The sequence below is a fragment of the Cynocephalus volans genome, chromosome 1 (assembly GCF_027409185.1).
Source record: "Cynocephalus volans isolate mCynVol1 chromosome 1, mCynVol1.pri, whole genome shotgun sequence".
NCBI lineage: Eukaryota > Metazoa > Chordata > Mammalia > Dermoptera > Cynocephalidae > Cynocephalus > Cynocephalus volans.
The window spans coordinates 87,142,409-87,162,259 of NC_084460.1; positions in this window are offsets into that span (position 1 = coordinate 87,142,409).

Genomic DNA, 19,851 nt, shown 5'->3' on the forward strand with positions numbered 1-19,851 from the left:
TCATCTGGTCATCCCTGGTCCACTGAGGAATGGTGCTCACTCATTGCTTCTTCATACCATTTCTTGCCATTACTCTAGGAAAATTCTACTACTATGACCATGACACGTCTAACACAGTAGCATAAGAACTTTCTGGTTCCCTGAACTCCAGAGAGCTTCCCCATGACTATGCTTCAGGTATCAACTCTCCAGGGCCCACCCTGGATGTTGGTTAGCATGAATTCGGAGACCTTTATCCTAAGTGCTAAAACTCTGACCATAACCCCTTATCTCTACATTGCTTTGAGTCTCCTGCTTCTTAGAAGTCTGTTCATGGTCTTCTCTACTTCTGCCTTCTTTTCCATCTGTGGTTTCAATCTCTTCCAATCTTGCTTACATTTTCTAATGCATCCTTTTCCTTCATGTATTTGCTTAACCAATATTTATTTGAGTGCCAATTGAGTGCACTGGGAATATGGTATTAAAAATAAATTAATTCATTTTGGAGTGTATATTTTAGGGGAGAAAGTAGACAATAAACAAATAAAAGCAGATTTATAATATGTCATAATGGGATAAGAACTATGGAAAAATATAAAGCAAATTAAGAGGACTAGAGAGTGCTAGGGACAAGGGAGTTTGTTGTTACTTTATATACTAGAGGGGTCATGGAAGGCCTCACTAATAAGGTGACATTTTGGCAGAAGCTTGAAGGAAGTTAGGGAATGAGCCATGCAAATCTTGAGAGAAGTGGTCTCCGGGAGCAGTGAAGAGAATGTACATGAGCTCAGAAGCTGGAGTGTACTTGGAGTGCTTGAGGACAGCAAAGAGACCAGTGTGTCTGAAGGAGATTGACCACCGGAGGTTAGAGAACAAGTATAATCAGAGGGGTAGTTGGGGACCAATTAGTGCAGGAACTTGTAGACTTTTGGAGGGTTCAGGTGGAGGAATGGTTGGATTCAGCTTGATCTGATTTCAGTTGGAAGAAGATTCCATCTTCATCCTTAGTAAGTATTCTTGCCCTTATTTCTTTGACTCATCTTTTATTTTCTTTAATGGATCTCTCTCCAAACACATAAACATGCTCAAATGTCTCCTCCGTACTAAATAAATCACAAACACAAAAAATTTAGCTGCCACCTGATCTTTCTCCTCCCCTGGATAACTAAACCTCTCAAAAGAATAGCAGTAGTTTACAGTCCCATCCACACTTGAACACCTCTTATTCATTTTTCACTTCATCTGATCATATTCTGCAAAGTGAGCCTGCAGTTGTCAAGGTTGTTGTTAAATTGAAAGGACATATTTTAGTACTAATTTTACTTTACACTCTCTCTGGGTATGAATTATTGACCACTCTCTTCTTGAAATTCTCCTCTATTGGCTTTGAAGGCACCATGCTCCCCAGGGTTCCATTTTTAGACCTCTTCTCTCCTCCACATTCACTGTTCACTATGCCGTTCACTTTCGTGACTTCAATTGTCATCTCTATTCTGATAACTCCTTAATATATATTTCCAGAATGAGCCGCTTTTTAAAAATTTGGTTTCAGCCCATATATCAAAGTTCCTACTACCTCCACTTGAAGGTCTCAGGGTACTTGAAACTCATTATGTCCATAATTTATCTTCTTTTCTCCCACAGGTTGCTTCTCTTCTCTTTCGATGTATCCCAAGTTTGTGAATAAGCCAAGAGTCAATCAAAGTTTTCAAATTAAAGTTTGTTTCAGTTCAACTGGTCAGTAAGAACTGATGATTCTACATATACTGATCCAGTTCTTTCCCTGATTAAAACCCCCCTAACTAAATTCTATTTGTCCTTTCAGACTCTTCAGTTGTCATCCCATCTGGGAAATTCTTCACTATTCTCTGGATCTCTGTCCTAGGCTAGGGTAAGTAGCTTTCCTATCTGCTTCCATTACTCCATTTCCACAGCTCTTTCAAGAGTGTACTTAATACACTCTTTGCTATTCATCTTGACACATGCATGTCCCTGAAGACTGTCAGCAACTTAAGGGCAAAGAGTCTGTCTTTGTTATTTTTATATGTGTAGTGCTTTTCTCAGTGCCTGATCTATTACATATGCTGAATAGATATTTGTTGAATGAATAGAGTTGACAGTTGACATTTTGAGGAAGGGTGAGTGGGATTTCATAAGGTAGAGAACAATGTGTTAATCAAAATACTATCAATATCAAGTGACAGATACTCAATTCTGACTAACCTGCTAAAAAGATACTAGGGTAGTTCACAGAATGAAGGGATATATATCTACACTTCAGTAAAGCATATCCAGGGCAGCCATGGCCCCAAGGAACTGGAACCAGGGGCTTGAATGCAATCAGGCTCTTTTTATTTTCTCATCTCTGTTTTTCTCTGTGTATAGGCTTTATCCTCTCAGGCAGGCTTTCCCCATGAGCTTAAAACTATGAGTGCCTGGAGTTTCTGGACCAATGAATGTAACAAGTATGATGGAATATGATAGTTAGCTCAGCTTGGTACTTATTTCCACTCCTGGACCAAGAGTGTGACCTGGGAATTTGGATGTATTTAGAAGGCAGCTCCCGATCAGGTTACATAATTGAAATGGGAAAGAGGGGGAGCAGCTCCTCAAAATAAGGAGACTGATGGTACCAGAAGGGAAGAGTTCTGGGCAGACATAATATATACTTACTAAACGTAGTAATATTAGCTTAGGTTTTTAGTATTTATTTTGTAACAGACAGTGTGCTAAGCACCTCACATTAATTTTCTCACTAAATTCTCACAACCTTATGAGGTGTGTGTTTGAGTTGAATTCTTTCATCTACAGTAATATAATGCTCAACTAAAATGGGCTTACTTAGGGTTTTATTTTGTTCACATAGCCACAAATACAGAGTAAGACCGGTGATTCCAGTATTTACTTAACTGCTCAGAGGTGTCAGGGCTCTTGGTTGGCTTTTCCTTAGCTCTGTCAGATTTCCATTCATAGTCACAAAATGGTGGCCATAGCTCTGAGTCCACCTCTCCACACAGCACGTGAAAATGTAAGAAGGGAATGGAGGCTTCTCCTGCATCTCTTTTAGGAAGGAGAAAATCTTAAGAAACATCCCCATAAACTTCCCCTTAGGAGCGACAGACAAGGATGCCATCATATAGTTATTATTGAGCAAGTGAAGATGGGAAAGCAAGTCTAACATTTTTAGCCTCATAGTGAAACTGCCTCTTTTCTGGCAAAAATGACAATGGGAGAATGGTTGTTAGTGGGCAAAAAATGTTTTGCTGCAGTGTGTAATATTTTCGGCAACAATGATTTAAGCCACAAGGCCATTTCCTGTTAGCCTAAGAAGAAGTCTGGAGTTAGGCAGTCTCCATACTGTGTCAGTGACTGGCTCAGTAACATTATTAAGGACAAGCGTTCTCTCTTTCTGCCCTGCCATCTGCGGTGATGGTGATATCGCTCCTCCTGACCAGATGGCCGCTGACAATCCAAACATTGTATCTACACATGACATCTTCACATTTAGTTAGGAAGGAGTAGAGTGGGAAAGGCTTTCTCCTGCAGCCCCTCTCTCTTGTAAGGAAGGAAAATATTTCTCAAAATTCCCAGCATTTCTCCCTTACATTTTATTGGCCAGTATTGGGTTATGCACTGTCCCCTAGAACTATTCCTGGCAAGTGGGAACTGGGGATTAGTATGGATCAAACATGTAGCAATAGTATTAGGCAAGGTGCATGTAAATGAGGGTCTTTCACCTCCATGAGGTTGAAACCTAGGGCGGGTGGAGGTTAGAAGTGGAATGAGAAGTGCTAAATAGTTGTCTCCTTTACAGAATCCTTCCTAAAATTACTTCCCGGTCACTGGGTATCCAGACCCTGTAGCTTACAGCTGTTAGTTCCTTTTGGCCAACATTTAGCTTAGCTTAATAAATATCTTTAGTTATGTGTTAGGGATTGTGCTAAGCAGTACAGACACGAAGATGAATTGAACCAGTTTTTGACCTCAAGAAGCTTATATTCAGGTATTAAAGAGAATATATGTGTCTTATCTGCCAAGTATTTGAATTCATATTCTTCCTGCAGCTGGTGTTTTCTCCCTAGAATTATTGTATGAAGTGTTTACAGGCGTGTGATTACTTTTCTTAATTATTACAAACTGAAAAAAGAGTGTGATCAAACAAGAACGGCATTCCAGAACTTATTCTCTTTTCCACGCTGTCTAAAACTGTGAGAAAATTCAGTTGCTGGCTGGTGGCACTGGCACTCTCTTCAACCATCTCTGTGGAAGAAAGTATTAATTAGACATGGAAAAGGGCATATTCTCTTATCATCTAACCCAGCAGGTGGTTGCTGCAGTTGAGGGCGGGGATGAAGTTGGTGATAAATGTTACAACTTGCTAAATCACTTTATTTTAAGGTAGAAACTTATATATCTTTGCAAGTTATAAAGCATTTAGTCAAAGACTCACCATGGCCTCAATCCATGACCTTGCACTCTTTTCCTGCTGTATAGTACATAAATACATATAATACAATGTTACCAACGGTATCCCTTCCAACACTTCCACCCAGTGGTGGCACTGAGATCCATAAAATAAAGACTAAATTAATTTAAGTTTCTAGTTGAATTGGTAGGCATTGATCCATATCAATTTCATGTACTGAATTGACTGCCCTTTGGTTTCTCCTCTTACCTCTCCTACCTTTTCTTCTGATTTTCTTTCTCCTGGGTCTTCTTCCACTGCCTATTCTTTTAAAGTACTTGCAGGTCTTTCTGACTTCCTCCCTTTCTAGTCAGTGATCTGACATAGTGTCATAAGTTTAACTACGCTTTATAGCAGGGGGCAAGCAGGTAACTAAATATGTTTATTTACTAATAAATAATTACTAATTAGTAATAATTAATTAATAATTAATAATATGTTTATTAACTAAATGGGATCACCACAAGAAATAGAAATTGATGGGGCATGTGGCAAACTGGAAATGACTAAAGACATTTATTGTTATACTTAGGGGGAAAAACCCACAAAAACCAAAACCCCACCATGGTGATCCAAAGTGGGCCTCTTCCCAAAGCTTCACCACCACACAGTAAATTGCATACTGGCTATTGAATAGGCCAATGCTTCTCAAAACACACTGCACATTAGAATCACCTGGAGAAGCTTTTAAAAAACACTGCTGTTCAGGGGCTGAGACCTGGGCTGTAAACTTCTAAAAAATTTCTTCAGGTCTTGAGAATTGTTGCCAAAATAGATCTTTCTTTTTTTCTTTTTTCTTTTTTAAATCTTAAGCATTTCCTGGAATTTGAAAATGTAAATGGCAGATGATCAAAAACAAAAAGAGTGTTTTGAAATTTTAAATTTAAAATACTTTTGGAATTTTAGATGTTTTATGAGCAATCTTTGCAAGTCTTATTTCTGCATAAAAATGTGCATTCTCTGATGGGTGAAATTTCTTTTATCTGATATCATGCTTTTAAGTTACTGTATTTGAATCCTCTTTCTCCTAATTTTTGTGTATTTGATCTGAGTAATTTTGGAGATGTGTGCCAAGTCTACATCTATGAATATTGATTTATAAATTTCTCCCTATAGTTCTAGATTTTCTATTATGTTTTTCTATTAGTTTTTTTTATACATAAAAGTATGTAATTATTTGCCATGTTTTTGGTAAATTGTTTCTCTTATTTTAAATAATTTCTAGACATTGAATTCTATTTTACCGCAGCAACTGTTTTTAGGGGAGGGTGAACATTTGCTTGGAGATCTGTCAATCATCTCTATCTTTTCCATCTCTTTTTAAAATTTTTATGAAATTATATATTTTTTTCCATTTTTTTATTGTGGTGAAACATATATAAGGATTTCCATTTTAAACATTTTAAAAAATACAATTCAGTGAAACTAAGTACATTCGCAATATTGTGTAACCACTACCTGTGTCTTTTCCAAAACTTTTCCACCACTCTGAACCTAGACTCTGTACCCAGTAAGCAATAACTTCTCATTCTTCTCTGCTCCCACCCCCATTTCTGGTAACCTCGAATTTACTGTCTCTATCTCTTTTTTTACTTTATTTTATCTTAATTGGCCCATGATAATTGTATATTTTTATGGCGTACGATATGATATTTGGGTACTCTTTTCCATCTCTATATATCATTTTGTCTTAACTATCATCTCTTGTTATCATTCTGTAGCTGGATTAGTAGTTTTGGATCCAATGTGACAGTCCATATTCTTATGATAGAAAATAACCTATTCACAATTTTTATATACATTGATAAATCTGAATTTATTTCTACCATATATTTTACTGTTATCTATTCGTTGTACTTAATTTTCTTCTTCTCTTCCTCTTCCTCTTCTATTTTTTTCCCCCAACGCTTTCTTAAATTTTTAAGAAATATTTGCGCTTTCACATTCAGGGTGTTAAAAAACCAGATATTTGGATCTACATTATTAGTATTTCGTATGTCATATGTCTATATTCTTGAATATGTCTTACTTTTTCTTGTTTTTAGTTTTCATTTTGGCCAAGTGCAATTTTCAGTAAATTCTCAAAAAATTATTTCAGAAAAGTTCATATATGATAAACTTTCTAAAAACGTCTTTAAATTTTTCTCACACTGGAGTTTTGATGACATACTTCTATTTTCTTTTTAGTATCCTTTAAGAATTATGATGTTAATTTTTGGAAAAACCTGCTTTGTCTTTCTGGGTTTTATTAGAATTTTCTCTTTATCCATGGAATTCATAAATTTCACCAGGATATGTCTATGTAAATTTCTTTTACTTAATTATTTACAGGTATCTTTCCATCTGAAGTTTTTAATTTATTTTGTGTTAGAAAAATGTTCTTCCTTCATCAGTTTTTTCTCCTCTCTTCACTTTGTCTTCGTCTTCTGGAGCTCCTGTTAGTTTTATCATAGACTTCTCAGACATAATTCTATATCTTTAACATTTTCTCACAATTTTTTCAACCATTTGTCTCTTTGTATTTAGTTTGATGATTATCCCTGTTTGCTTTTCTAGCTCAAACGATTTATCTTGAGCTGACACTTTTTGGCTGTTTATTCTATCTGTTTATCTCTTGACTTTGGAGATAAGATATATAATTTCCAAGAATTCTCATTGCTTCTTTTTCATAGCAACTCCTCCTTTTCCTCATTTTCCTCCTTCTCCTTATTCTTTCTCCTCCTCTTCCTCTCTCTACTCCGCCTTTTTCTTCTTTGTAATACTCAAAAATCTCTGGCTATATTAACTAAAGTATACTTAAGTAACTATGCTTATTGAAGATTTTCTTTTTCTGAAGTAATAAAGTTTCCTCGGAAGTTACTTTTTCTGCTTGTAAGATTTGGTACCACCTGCTGTTTTTCCTAAAATATTTGGTGATTCTTGGTTGTTTATATAGATGAAGATTTCACTTTGTGCTAGTAACTGGTGCATACTTCTTGAACTCCACTGAGGAACCTATTCTTCTCAGAGCAAAAGCAGATGTGAATGAGTGTGAGGAATCAGGAAATTCCTGCAGCACAGTCCTTTTTCCATCAGTGCAGAGGTCACAAACCACTTTGTGGTTTATATTTCATATAAAACATCCTATTTTATATGAAATCTGAGATTTCAAATTTTCTTGAAAAATATAAAGATGTAGCGAATCTAGACCTGCATTTCTGCATGGAAACAACTGGGTAGAAATAAGATGAGCCTGACCTTTAGAAGCAGCAGGTGCTACTGTTTATCACAGTCTCCCCCACTCACTATCATTTAGACCCTGCCTATTCCACTCATGTTCACATCTGCCAAGCCCTTTTGACATGTGAGCTTTCAATCACTGCATTCTGGTTGAAGATAACCATAGATGTGGGGGAGCTGTCAGTTACTGGGCCATCAGCTTTCCCTGTTTACTCTATGTACACATTGGGAGTCTCCTAAGTCCGAACTTCCACTTTTGTGTGGATAGCTGTACTGGTAGCTTTGTTTTTTAGTCAAACTCTAGAGTTAGTTTTTCTGAGAGTAGTGAACTAGTTTCTCCATAGGCTTTTTCATTAATCATATGGTCAGTCATTCAGATCTTTCTTTTCTTTGCCAATATTCTTTTGATTTGGGGGGCAATTCTAGTATTTTGGAGGGGGGAAGATCTATTCTTTTGTGAAAGATTCTTTCCCCCAAAGGAATTATAATAATAAAATACTAATAGGTACTAATAATATTACCTATCATTATATGAGGGTATTTCAAAAAGTTCATGGAAAGATTCATATTACCTTTTAATTTTATTTTTCTGTGAACTTTTTGAAGTACCCTTATATAAGGACTTACTATTTGTGAGGCACTATGAGAAGTATTTACTGTTATAGGTAATCCTAAAAACTTTTCTTAGTTGAATCAAGTGCTGTAATCATATCATTTTAGAGGTAAGAGACAGGGAGCAAAAAGAGTGTGAAGAATTTGCTCAAATTAACATGGCTGATAAGTAGGAAAGGTAGGATTTGAATCCAGGTAGTCTGATACCAGCACTTGCACTTTTAATCACCACACCAAGTTGCTTTCTATTTAAGAATATTGCTTCCTTTGAGTTTTTCTGTGTTTGTGATATAGCTTTCAGAAATTCTGCACTGTTTTCATCATCTGTGGGTGGTATCATCCCTAGTTTTCCTGAGCTGTAGTTTGACATTTTATGGGGTGGTAGTCGTGTCTCATTGGAAGAGGAGTTGGTCAGTTACATGAATTGTCTCACTTCATAACTAAACAATGCCCGTTGATGGTGGGAGCATTGCCTAATGTATCTTTAGATCTCATAATACTCAGCACAGTGCCTGGCTGACAACAGACATTCAACTCAAGTCTAATTTGAAAACAACTGCTTTGTTTCTTTCATCATTTGCAATATTATATATTGTTAGGTATTTATATATGCATATTTATGTGTGTGTTTAACATCTACATGTTACATACTGTTCGATAGTCTATTAAGACCATTTAATTCAAACTGTATTTCTTGACATTTTTTACAATTTTTTCCCTTAGCATATGCCCTTTGAGCTTTAATGCTCTCATTTCGTCAGTTTGTTCGGTCACATATCCATTTGGGTATCCAGTCATTTGTTTCTCCTTTCATTGAATGAAAGTGTATGATATAAACCAGTTGCTATTCATAAGCAATATTAATATTGGCCCTGGTAAAAAGGAGCTTACACTCTAATAATAGAGAGGAGACCTCTACACAAATAGTTATGATACACTTTAAAATGTACAAAGACAGAACAGATAAAAATCTATGAAAATTTTGAAGAGAGGAGTAGTAGAAGGCACTGAAAATCTAGTATTAATTGAATGGATCTTGAAAGATAGGAAGAATTTGAATGTGTGGTGATAGGAACTTTATTGATTTTCTGTAAAGTAATGTAATTAAAAAAAATATGTCTGGGTGATATCCAAATACCTGGTTAAATTTTCTCTCTTTTTAACACTGGTCATCAATTCAAAGAAATACCTTTGAGGTATATGCAGTTCTGAATTAACTTTAATGTTTAAAGAGTTCAACAAGATGTTTGTTAATTAATTAATTATTTTTTTTAGACAATTGGAGAAAACTCCTTCCTATCATGATAGTTTAGTACTTTGACAGAGACTGTGGTCATCTTCCGTTCAATCTATTCAATGTACTTTAAAGGACAGAAAGCCTGAAAAGTCAAAATCTTTCTTAAGTTTTGGAACTTTATAAAATTTGCTTTAGCTATTTTAGATAAAATATGAGTGTGATTGAAAATATCATGAGTAAAATTGAACACATAGTCTCAGTAATAAAATTTCTAGATTTTCCAAGTGTCAAAGATGGACCCATTAAGCTAAAACACTTGCTCTGAAAGGAAGTATTCTTTGAAGGGAGTTCAACACAAATCATCTTAGATTTTTAAAAGTATGCCTTGATTTAGCTCTTCAGAGAACTTTTTGCAGTGTGAGACTGAGCAGTGGTTTGATTCTTTGGAGGAAATATCTATAAGCTCAAAATCATCGAATGTCACATTCTCAATTATCAACCCTGGGATACAGACCTACTTAAAAAAGAATTGAGAATAGCACTGCGCTGCTGCAGAGCTGTAATATGCCGATGGGTGTGGCAGCTTTTTTCTCTCATCTGTTCACCCAAGGAGAATGGAGGCTGGGTGACTAAAGGCCTCGCTGAGAAAAATTAGAACTAGTGCTGGATGATGGTCTTCTTTATTCAACTGGTGTTTAACTTTTATGGAAATTCATTTTAAAATCAGTTTTTAAGGAGAACTGTTAATGGTGGGAACATGAACATATTCTTTAGCAATGTGAAATGCTAGGAGCATCCTTGAAGAGATAGCTGAATGACTCTTCTTAGGAATTAACTAATTCACTACTGCAATTGTTCTTTTGAATTCAATGCAGTTAATACCTCAGTGTATTTTCTAAACACCAAGGCAGCAAATATTTTGTTTGTTTTTATTTAAATTTCAAATCTATTGTTTCTTCCTGCAGCAAAATAGTGATACTGTTTTATTGATTTGAATCTAAAATTACTGCTTTCTTCATGCTATTTAATCAAACTTTTCCTTGACACATTTTTCTTTCTTTTTTTTTTCTTGTGACTGGTAAGGGGATAGTAACCCTTGGCTTGTTGTCGCCCGCACCGTGCTCAGCCAGTGAGGGCACCGGCCATCCCTATACAGGATCCGAACCCGCGGCCTCGGCGCTCCCAGAGCCGCACTCTCCCGAGTGAGCCACGGGTTCGGCCCCCTTGACACATTTTTCATCTCACTTCCAATACCAGATGTGTTATTTACTAAATGAAGTTTTATAAACAAGGGCCTTAAATCACTTTTGAAGTATACAGTTAGAAGCATCGTTAATATAATTAAGATCACATTTTCTCTTGACATTGGTTTAGCAGTTTAACTGGTTTTCAAATATATTTATTCAAAACAGGCATTCAGTAGGATTGTAGTTCATCTCTTTTTTTATAGCAAGCCTTGTGGCTGCATTATCCCCGTGGTCCATTAATCTCTTACAGCATTACCCTGAAATTGTGTTGGTTATAAGTAATCATAAACTGTCAGCTTTGAAAAGCTAACATTTGTTAGCTTCATACGCATGAAAAAACTAGTGATAAGTGAGGTTGTTAAAAAGTCAAATTAAATGTTAATTGATGCAAGGGCACAAAGCAGTAAGGCACTTAAGAGTTTAGATGCAGGCACTACATTTATCAGACTTTACAAATGATCCTGAAGAGTTTCCATAGATAGCTGCCTTTATATTTTTCCCCATCACCATTCTACATGTCACAACTCAAAAATAGTTAAAATAACCGCTGTTGCCAAGAGTTTACATAGTCTCACATGAAGCCATAGGCAAGATTCCGATTCCACTGTATATATTTATAATGTTTTATTTTTAAGCAGAGTGGTGATCTAAGAAAAGAATCAAAGAACAGACTATCCTAGATATTTGCATAAGGAGAAAAGAACATGCACACTCTTAAGGAATTAAAGAGAAGATTCTTTCTTAATCATCTCATACATTTAAATTACCCAAATTTGCATAAATGCTGAAGTGTGAATTGTTGCCTTTAAAACAAAAATCCATTTCCTTTCAGACCATTGCTAATTATTCTTGGCTAATGTGGTAAAGTTAAAGGCACAGAAAGTCGCTGATACTCCTTGGCTGCCTTCCCCAGAACTCTGACTCAAGGCGTGGTTAGCTTAAATTCTCTAGTTGATAACACAACCCAGAAGTAGGCTACAATGTTGTGAGTAAAATAGTTTTGTTTTCTTGAATCTTTAGTTGCTGGTAGACTACAAAAAATGGAAAAGCAATCTGGCTGACTCTAGAGGCATCATATTTTCATAGAAATTGCTAGCTAATCACAGATGTGTTTTTGCTGGATTTTCCTATCATTAGAGCTAGGCCAGAGCCAGTTAGTTGGCATGAATTTTGGATTCTGCGTGATCACTTTTGCTGTGCCAATTTTTCACAAACTATGTACTTATGAAGTAACATCAAATATGTTAAAAATAAGGAGCCCAAGTTTTTTGAAGTACAGTTAGGTGACTCTTGATTTTTGATTCATTTTTTATATAGAATTTCCTGTAGCCACAAACAGAAATTCCCATGTGTTTTCACTTTCGGGGCAATGTGAACAGAATATTTTGACCTGAGGCTGACACCTATTTATAGAACTTGTAAGAGTTAAGGATTTTTCTTAACTGCTTGGTGGATTTTGACAGCTTCGTATTGACCTGCCATTTGAGCAGTCTTGTTTACCTGGTAGGGTTTTCTTTCTTTTCTGTTAGAAATTTATTTGAATTCATGATTTTTTTCCCAAAGTAGAAGGACTTCAGTGAGGCACTGTCTTTATTGGAAGGAAGTTTGAGAGACCTCAAGCTACTTGGGACAAGCAGTTTGTGTTTGAATGTAAGCATTGAGAAATTAAATTGAATTCAATGGATATTATCAATGGCTACCTTGTGCTTTACTGGACAGACTACAAAAAGAAATCTAAAACACAATTCCTGCCCTCTAGGCTCAACTAGTCTATTTGAAGAGGGATGAGAAATTAAATTGAATTCAGTGGATATTATCAAGTGGCCGCCTTGTGCTTTACTGGGCGGACTATGAAAAGAAATATAAAACGCAATTGCTGCCCGCTAGGCTCAACAGGTCTATTTGAAGAGGATGACAAATGCAGTAGTAGCAGATGCTCCATATAGTTGATCAGAATTCCCAGCACAAGGTGGGTGGCTGAGGGGAGTACAGAGAGGAAACCCACTTTTGCTCTGCTTACCAAGCTAGGTACCCATGAGCCTGAATCTGCCCTAAAGGGCAGTTTACTGACTTATTAATTAGGATGGTTGCTTGCTATTATAACAAACATTTTCCAAATTTCCAGTGGCTTAACAGAAGAAATGTTTATTTCTAGTTTACAAAACCATCCAATTTATATTTTTGGTCAGCAGGTGACCTTTCTCCATGTAGTGATTCTGGCTAGGACAGAAGCTCCTTACATCTTGTGATTCTACCATTTTCACTAAATGATTTCCAAAATAATGGTGGTTATCTACCTCACGCCACAGAGGGAGGGAATGCATGGACAGTCATATGTAAGAAGTATACTTGTATATCAGACACACATCAGTTCTGTTAGTGTTCTATTGGCTAGAACTCAGTCAGATGGCCACACTTAACTTCAGTTGAGGCTGGGAAATGTAGTCTCACTGTGAGCCCAAGAAGATGAGAAAACAGGCCTTGTGAACAGCTGGCTAGTCTCTGCCACACTCTGCTATTCTGGTTATATATCAACTATGCCTACATCTATGTCGACATCTTTGTCTGTGTCTATCTATTGATAGGTGTTTCACAATCTTTTCTTTCGGGAATAGGTATGTCCTAGAGCAAGTACCTAAGTCAATTTCACTTTGGTCTCAAAGTTGTTTAACAGGGACAGAAAATTATGCCTGGTCTTAGTGTTGTATAATACAGTATGATATAATAAGAAATACACATATTTGATCTCTACCTCTGATTCCTGAGATAAAGGCCTTAAAACCCTTGCAGATAGGTGGGAGTGCTAGGAGAATCTTTTGTTCTAATATTTGGTCTTTGAACCTGGTAATTTTCTGAGTAATCTGACACAGCACTCCTAAATCCCTTGGGATTTCCTGAGTGACAGGAACATCTTTTATTCTAATGAGGTAACTCTTGGTGGGCTCCTGGATAGCCTCAGGATGGGGGCTGGTTGCCAGGAGAATCAACCATGTGATTAGAGGATTGGGGCTTTTAGTCCCATCCGCTGACCTCCAGGGAGGGAAGAGAGGCTGAAGGTTGAGTTGATTGCCAGTGATCAATGATGTGATCAGTCATGCCTACTGATGGAGTTTGGATGTGTTGTGCCCTCTAAACTCATGTGGAAATCTGATCCCCAATGTGGCAGTGTTGGAAACTGATTGAGTCATGGGGGCGGATCCTTCATGAATGGATTAATGTTCTTTCTGGGGTGTGGGAGTAGTGAGTGAGTTCTTGCTCTATTAGTCCCTGTGAGAGTTGGTTGTTTAAAAGACCCTGGCACCTCCTCTCTCTCTCTCTCTTGCTTCCTCTCGCCATGTGATCTGCTTGTACCCACTGGCTGCCTTCTTCCATGAGTAGAAGCAGCTTGAGGCCTGTGCCAAATGCAGCTGTCCCAGAATCATAAGCCAAATAAACCTCTGTTCTTTATAAACTACCCAGTCTCAAGTATTCTGTTATAGCAACAAAATGGACTAATACACTGAAAGGAAGTGAGCCGAACACCGGGTACCAATCAATCTTTATTAAAGGAAAAAAGTCAGCTGGGCTGCACTCAAAATGGAGGACAGCAGCAAGCCTGGGGGTTGGAGGGCTTATATAGACTATCAGGAAAGCTGACGTAATCAGGGACGGGTTTGGTGCTGGTGTGGAAGATAAGGCTGAGGGATACAATCGGGTGGAAGGTTGCATCCATGCAGAAGTAGAGGAGTTTCTGTTTCTCAGAAACCATGAGTTTTCTCATAAGGAAAAGGCTGGCAGCTATTTCGTGCTTATTGTGTGTAAAATGGTACTGGTCATGTCCAAAATCCATCATTTCTGCCTTTTAAGTATAGGGAGAAGGGAAAAGGGGCAAGGTCTCATTCTTCTGAAGCCACTTCCTGCTGGAGATGGGCAAAGATATGAAAAAAAAAAAAAAGAGATTTATGATGGTGGGTAAAACAATTAGGAGGCAGGGTACTGGTTTTGTGTGGGGAGGCTGTATTCTTACAGGGAAGGGTTGCTGATTCTGAGGGGCAGATATCCTCCTCCCATGAAGAATTCAGTGACCTTTTGATTGGTGAAGGACTGCACACATTCCTCTAAGAAACTAGAGAAACACCAAAAGAGGAAGGGACCAAGAGGAAGGATAAGTCCCATCATGGTCAGGGGTCCCACGTGTTTTGTCCTGAAGTCCTCCCCTATTGCTATAGACTAGGTGAGTGGTTTGGGTGAAGCAGAAATGTTTTTGTCATGTGGGAACACCGGACTCCAGCAGAATCCCATTTGGAAAGAGCTTTCCCATAGTTTTTACCCTTGTAAGAACATGATGTGGTAGTTGTCTGGTCATAGAATGTTGTGGGAACGTATGTCAGGGATGTGAATGTGTCCTGTAGGGTTCCCCAGAGGATTCTGGGTAGAAAGACTGGTAGGTTGTAAAGGGTCCTTCCACCCACCAAGACCTTGGTTATACATTGTGAACAGGGTGTGACATATGTCTCTGTTATGAAAAGAAGGAAGAGGAAAAGAGAAGGCAAGCATTCAGGGGCTGAGAGGTTGAAAGCGTGCATAGTAGGAAAAAGGAGTAGAGGGTAACCTCGTCGGGGGTGTAATCACAGAGGGTGCCCTGTCAGGCTAATTCAGTTACCCACTCAAGGATGTCTTCAACACTGGAGGTGGTGGGTCAGGACCAGTCTTGGAGCAGCTCCTGTGTGAAAGACGTGAAGCAGGCCTGCAAGAGTGAGAGGATAATCACTGGGGGAAAGATTATCCTTCTTCTGGGATTGGGGGAAGAGTGGAGGTCCTGGAGACTGAGGAGCCTGTTTTGCAGTTAGATCTGCCAGTTTGTTTTTCTGGACCATGGGGTCATTGGAGTTTGGTGTCCTCTGCAGTGTATAACCCTAACCTCCTTTGGGAGTTGTGCAGCCTCAAGAAGTATCTTGACAAGATGTTCATCTTTTATGGGCCCTCCCTGAGTGGTCATGAATCCACTCTCCCTCCATATGGCCATGCAGGAGTATAGGATGTGGTAACCATACTTAGAGTCAGTGTATATACTGACTTGATTGTTACTTGCCAGAGAGAGAGCACGGGTGAGGGCAATGAGTTCTGCCTGTTGGGAAGTGGTGTTAGCAGGGAGGGGGGCAGCCTCAATAGTTTGTGTTGGATTCACTATGGCATAACCCACCTGGGGGGCAGGTGTGGAGGTGGCGCTCCCATCTATGAACCATGTATGTGGGGGCTGCGTAATGGGATGCGGGGAGATGTGTGGAAAGGGATTGAGAAAGAGGTCTAAATCCTCCCTGCAATTATGTTCTAAGGGTTGTGAGTGATTTGAGATGAGAGTGGCTGGATTTAGGGGAGGGCAAGTTTTAAAGGAGAACTAGGAATTTTCAATGAAGGTAAGGTGGATAAGTTGTAGGCAGGAAGGGGAGAGAATTGACATGGTTTTATGGCTGAGAAGGTCTTGAAGATGTTGGGGGGAACAAATGACTGTTTGTTGTCCCAAAGGTAGTTTAGAGCTTTCTTGTGCTAAAAGGGCAGCTGCCACCAAGGCCCATAAACAAGGAGCCCATCTTTAAGCTGTGGTGTCTGATTGTTGGAAAGGTATGCAACAGGGGAGAAGACATCTCCTGCCTGAGAACCCCAACTGCCAATCCTTGGGTTTCAGTGATGTACAGGATAAAAGGATGAGATAGGTTTGGGAGGGAGAGAGCTGGAGCTGCGAGGAGAGGGGCTTTTAATAGCTGGAAGGGAGAATGAATAGGATTTGTGGGATCTAAGGGAATGGCAAGATCCCCTTTGTCTGCCTCATAAAGTGGTTTTGCTAGCATGCCAAAGTTAGTAATCCATTGGCAAAGATGCCCTGCAAGCCCCAAGAAAGAAAGGATTTCACACTTTGTGGTAGGAGTAGGGAGTTCAGAAATTAGGCTCTTGTGATCCACTGTTATTTCTCTGGTGTTGGACTCCCAAATAGGTGACTGAAGGAGAAGAAGTTTGGGCCTTGCTGGGGGACATTCGATATCCCCTGGAGGCCAGGAAATTAAGGAGAACAACAGTGTGGGCCTGTGAATCCTCATAGGAGGTGCTGCAAAGGAGGAGGTCATCCCCATATTGTATTAACGTGTTGGAGGTTGGAGGAAGTTCAGATAAGTCTTGAGCTAAGGCCTGGCCGAAGAAGTGGGGGCTATCCCAAAACCCCTGAGGTAGTGCTGTCCAGGGGAGTTGTTGGGAATGATGTGTATCAGGATCAGTCCAAGTGAAAGCAAACAGGTTTTGACAGTAAGAGTGTAAGGGGATAGAAAAAAAGGCATCTTTGAGGTCAAGTACAGAGAAGAAACTGGTTGTTGTTAGGATTGTGGATAGAAGAGTATAGGGGTTAGAAATGATTGTGGTTATAGGTAAATAGCTGCATTAATGGCCCTGAGGTCTTGAACTAAACAGTATGAGCCACTAGACTTTATAACTGGAAGGATGGGTGTATTAAAAGGCAAGTGGGTAAGCCATAAGAGATGAGAAGAAAGGAGTTTGTGGGTTTTAAGCCCACTAGGTGCTTGCCAGCGATGTGGCATTGTGGGACATTAGGGAACAAAGAGGGGTTCCGTAACTTAACAAGGATAAGGGAATGGAGCATAGCAATGGAGGGAGAAGAAGTGCCCCCTACTATGAAATTAACCTTGTCCAAGGGTGAGAGGAAGGTGGAAGCCTCAGGGGCCAGGTCTGGGGCAGCCTGTAACAGGAGTGTTGTAGCTGGAGTTAAAGTGTTTTGGGTAAGGGTAGCTTTGAATTTGGAAAAGAATTTGTGTGTGAATTGGGTGCAGGAAAGGGGTTGAGTGATCCGTGGGTGGTATTCTAATCCTGTGACCCCTACTATTGTGATAGAAGATGGAGTTGTTGGTCCTGCATATTCAGGAAGGGTAGAGTGAGTGGCCCCTATATCGATGACAAAAGAGATTGGCTTACCTGCTACGAGAAGAGTTACCCTGGGCTCATGCATTGTGATCTCCATGGGGGCCTTTTGTTGATCCTCCCCTTGGGCAAAGCTGAGAAGCTCTGGTAGGGGTGGCCATGGAGCTAAAGGTTGTGGGTTAAGGACTGGGCCACTCCCTCTCTGGCAAGTGGAACAGTCAACCTCCCAGTGACCTGGCTGTTCGCAGTGAGGACAGGGCCTGGAAGAGGGCCTGGGGTTAGAACAGGCCCATGCCCAGTGGCTGAGTTGACTGCATTTGAAGCAGTTCCTGGGTGGCTTGCCCCTAGAGGCAGCCAGCTTAGGAGTATGTGAACCCCAGATAGCATTAGCCAGGAGCTGGTATTTGGCCTGATCTCTTTTGTAATGATCCTTCTTCTACTCCTCCTCCCTATTGTTAAAAACCTTAAAAGCTGCATTAAGGAGGTCTTGTTGGGTCGTATTTGGACCATCCTCAAGTTTTTTTTTTTTTTTTATTTTTAGTTTTTTTGAATATCAGGGACTGATTGGATAATGAAATGAGAGTGTAAGAGGGCCATGCCTGTAGGGGAGTTTGGGTCTATATATGTGTATTTATGTAAAGCCTCTGAGAGGTGGGTTAGAAACTCACTGGGATTTTCAGTGGATATCTGTGTGATTTCTCTAAGCTTGTCATAATTGACTGACTTGTGAGTAGCCTTTTGTAGGCTGTAAATCAAGTGTGTGATCATGTTATCCCAGAGATCCCGGTCCCTGTGGCCAACCTGGTAGTTCCAATTTGGGTCCATGTTAGGTAGAGCAATGGCTCCCACAGGCCGCCTATTATTTTGGCCATGTACTTCATCTGCCTGTTGTTGGGCCATTATCCAGACCTGCTCCCTCTCCTTGGGAGACAAAGTAGTAGTAAGAATCATAAAAATATGCCACGTGAGATCATAAGACTAGGTGAGATATCAGAATTCCTTAAGATATGTGCCCAGGTTGAACTGGAAAGATCCCAGTCATTTTTCGATTTGGGAGAGATTGGAAAGAGAAAGGAGGATATGGACCCAGACAATTCCCTTCATCCCAGCCACTTCACAGAGGGAGTATAAAGGAGCTGGAGCTGAGGTGGGGTGGTTACATGATGAAGGGGGAGAAGGAGTGGGGTTGGGTGGCTGAGGACGAGGAGAGGGAAAAGGTGAAAGGGCTGGTGGAGGATCCGGAGCATAAGGAGGTGGTCAGGGAGCAGAGTGTCCTGATGGATCAAAAGTTTGATCCTAGTCCAGAAGGGGAGGTCAGGGATGAGCTAGGAGAATTTGAGATGTAGGACAGTTTTGACAGAGAGAAGGATGTGATCAAAGACAGAAGAAGGCTTGAACATAAGGAATCTCTCTGACTTTGCCTTTTCAGTGACAAAAGTTGTTTAAATCTCTAAGAGTATCTAAATCGAGAGTGCCATCTTCTGGCCACTGGAATCCATTGTCTAGTTTGTACTTAGGCCAAACCTGATTGTAGTAGAAAATGAGGCATTCGAGTTTAATATCTCCCTGGAGGATTGGATAGATTGTGGAGGTTTGGATTGTGAGGATCACATTTAGAGGGTGAGAAAGGGGGTGATCAGTCCCAGTAGAAGAAGGGTAATACCAAGGAGCATCCTCTTTGCTGTGTACCTTCTTTTTGAGAGAGAAACCACTGACTGGCTAGAGGAATGCTTTCCAATAGCTGGGGGGCACAAGAAGGGTTCCCTCGGCCAGACACCTGGGCTTCGTAGCAAGTAGACAGTAGTCATAGAGAGTAGAGGAGGAACCTGTAGCAGTAGGACAGACTCACTGACTCACCCTGAATTGAGGCCGATGTTGGATGTGTTGGTCTGAAACGACAAAAGGAGAGAGTCCTGGAGGCACCCAGTTCGGCAGGTCTGGAAAGGGCATCTGGGAGGGCCAATAAACCCAAGAGAGAAGATCGTCTGAAGGCCCTGGACAAGACCCTTCCTGGGTTTTGGCACCAAAATGAAAGAAAGCGAGCCGAAATGCCGGGTACCAATCAAGCTTTATTAAAGGAAAAATGTCTGCCGGGCTGCACTCAAAATGGAGAGCAGCAGCCGGCATCAGGGTGGGAGGGCATATATAGGCTGTAGGGAAGGCTGACGTACTCGGGGAGGGGTTTGGTG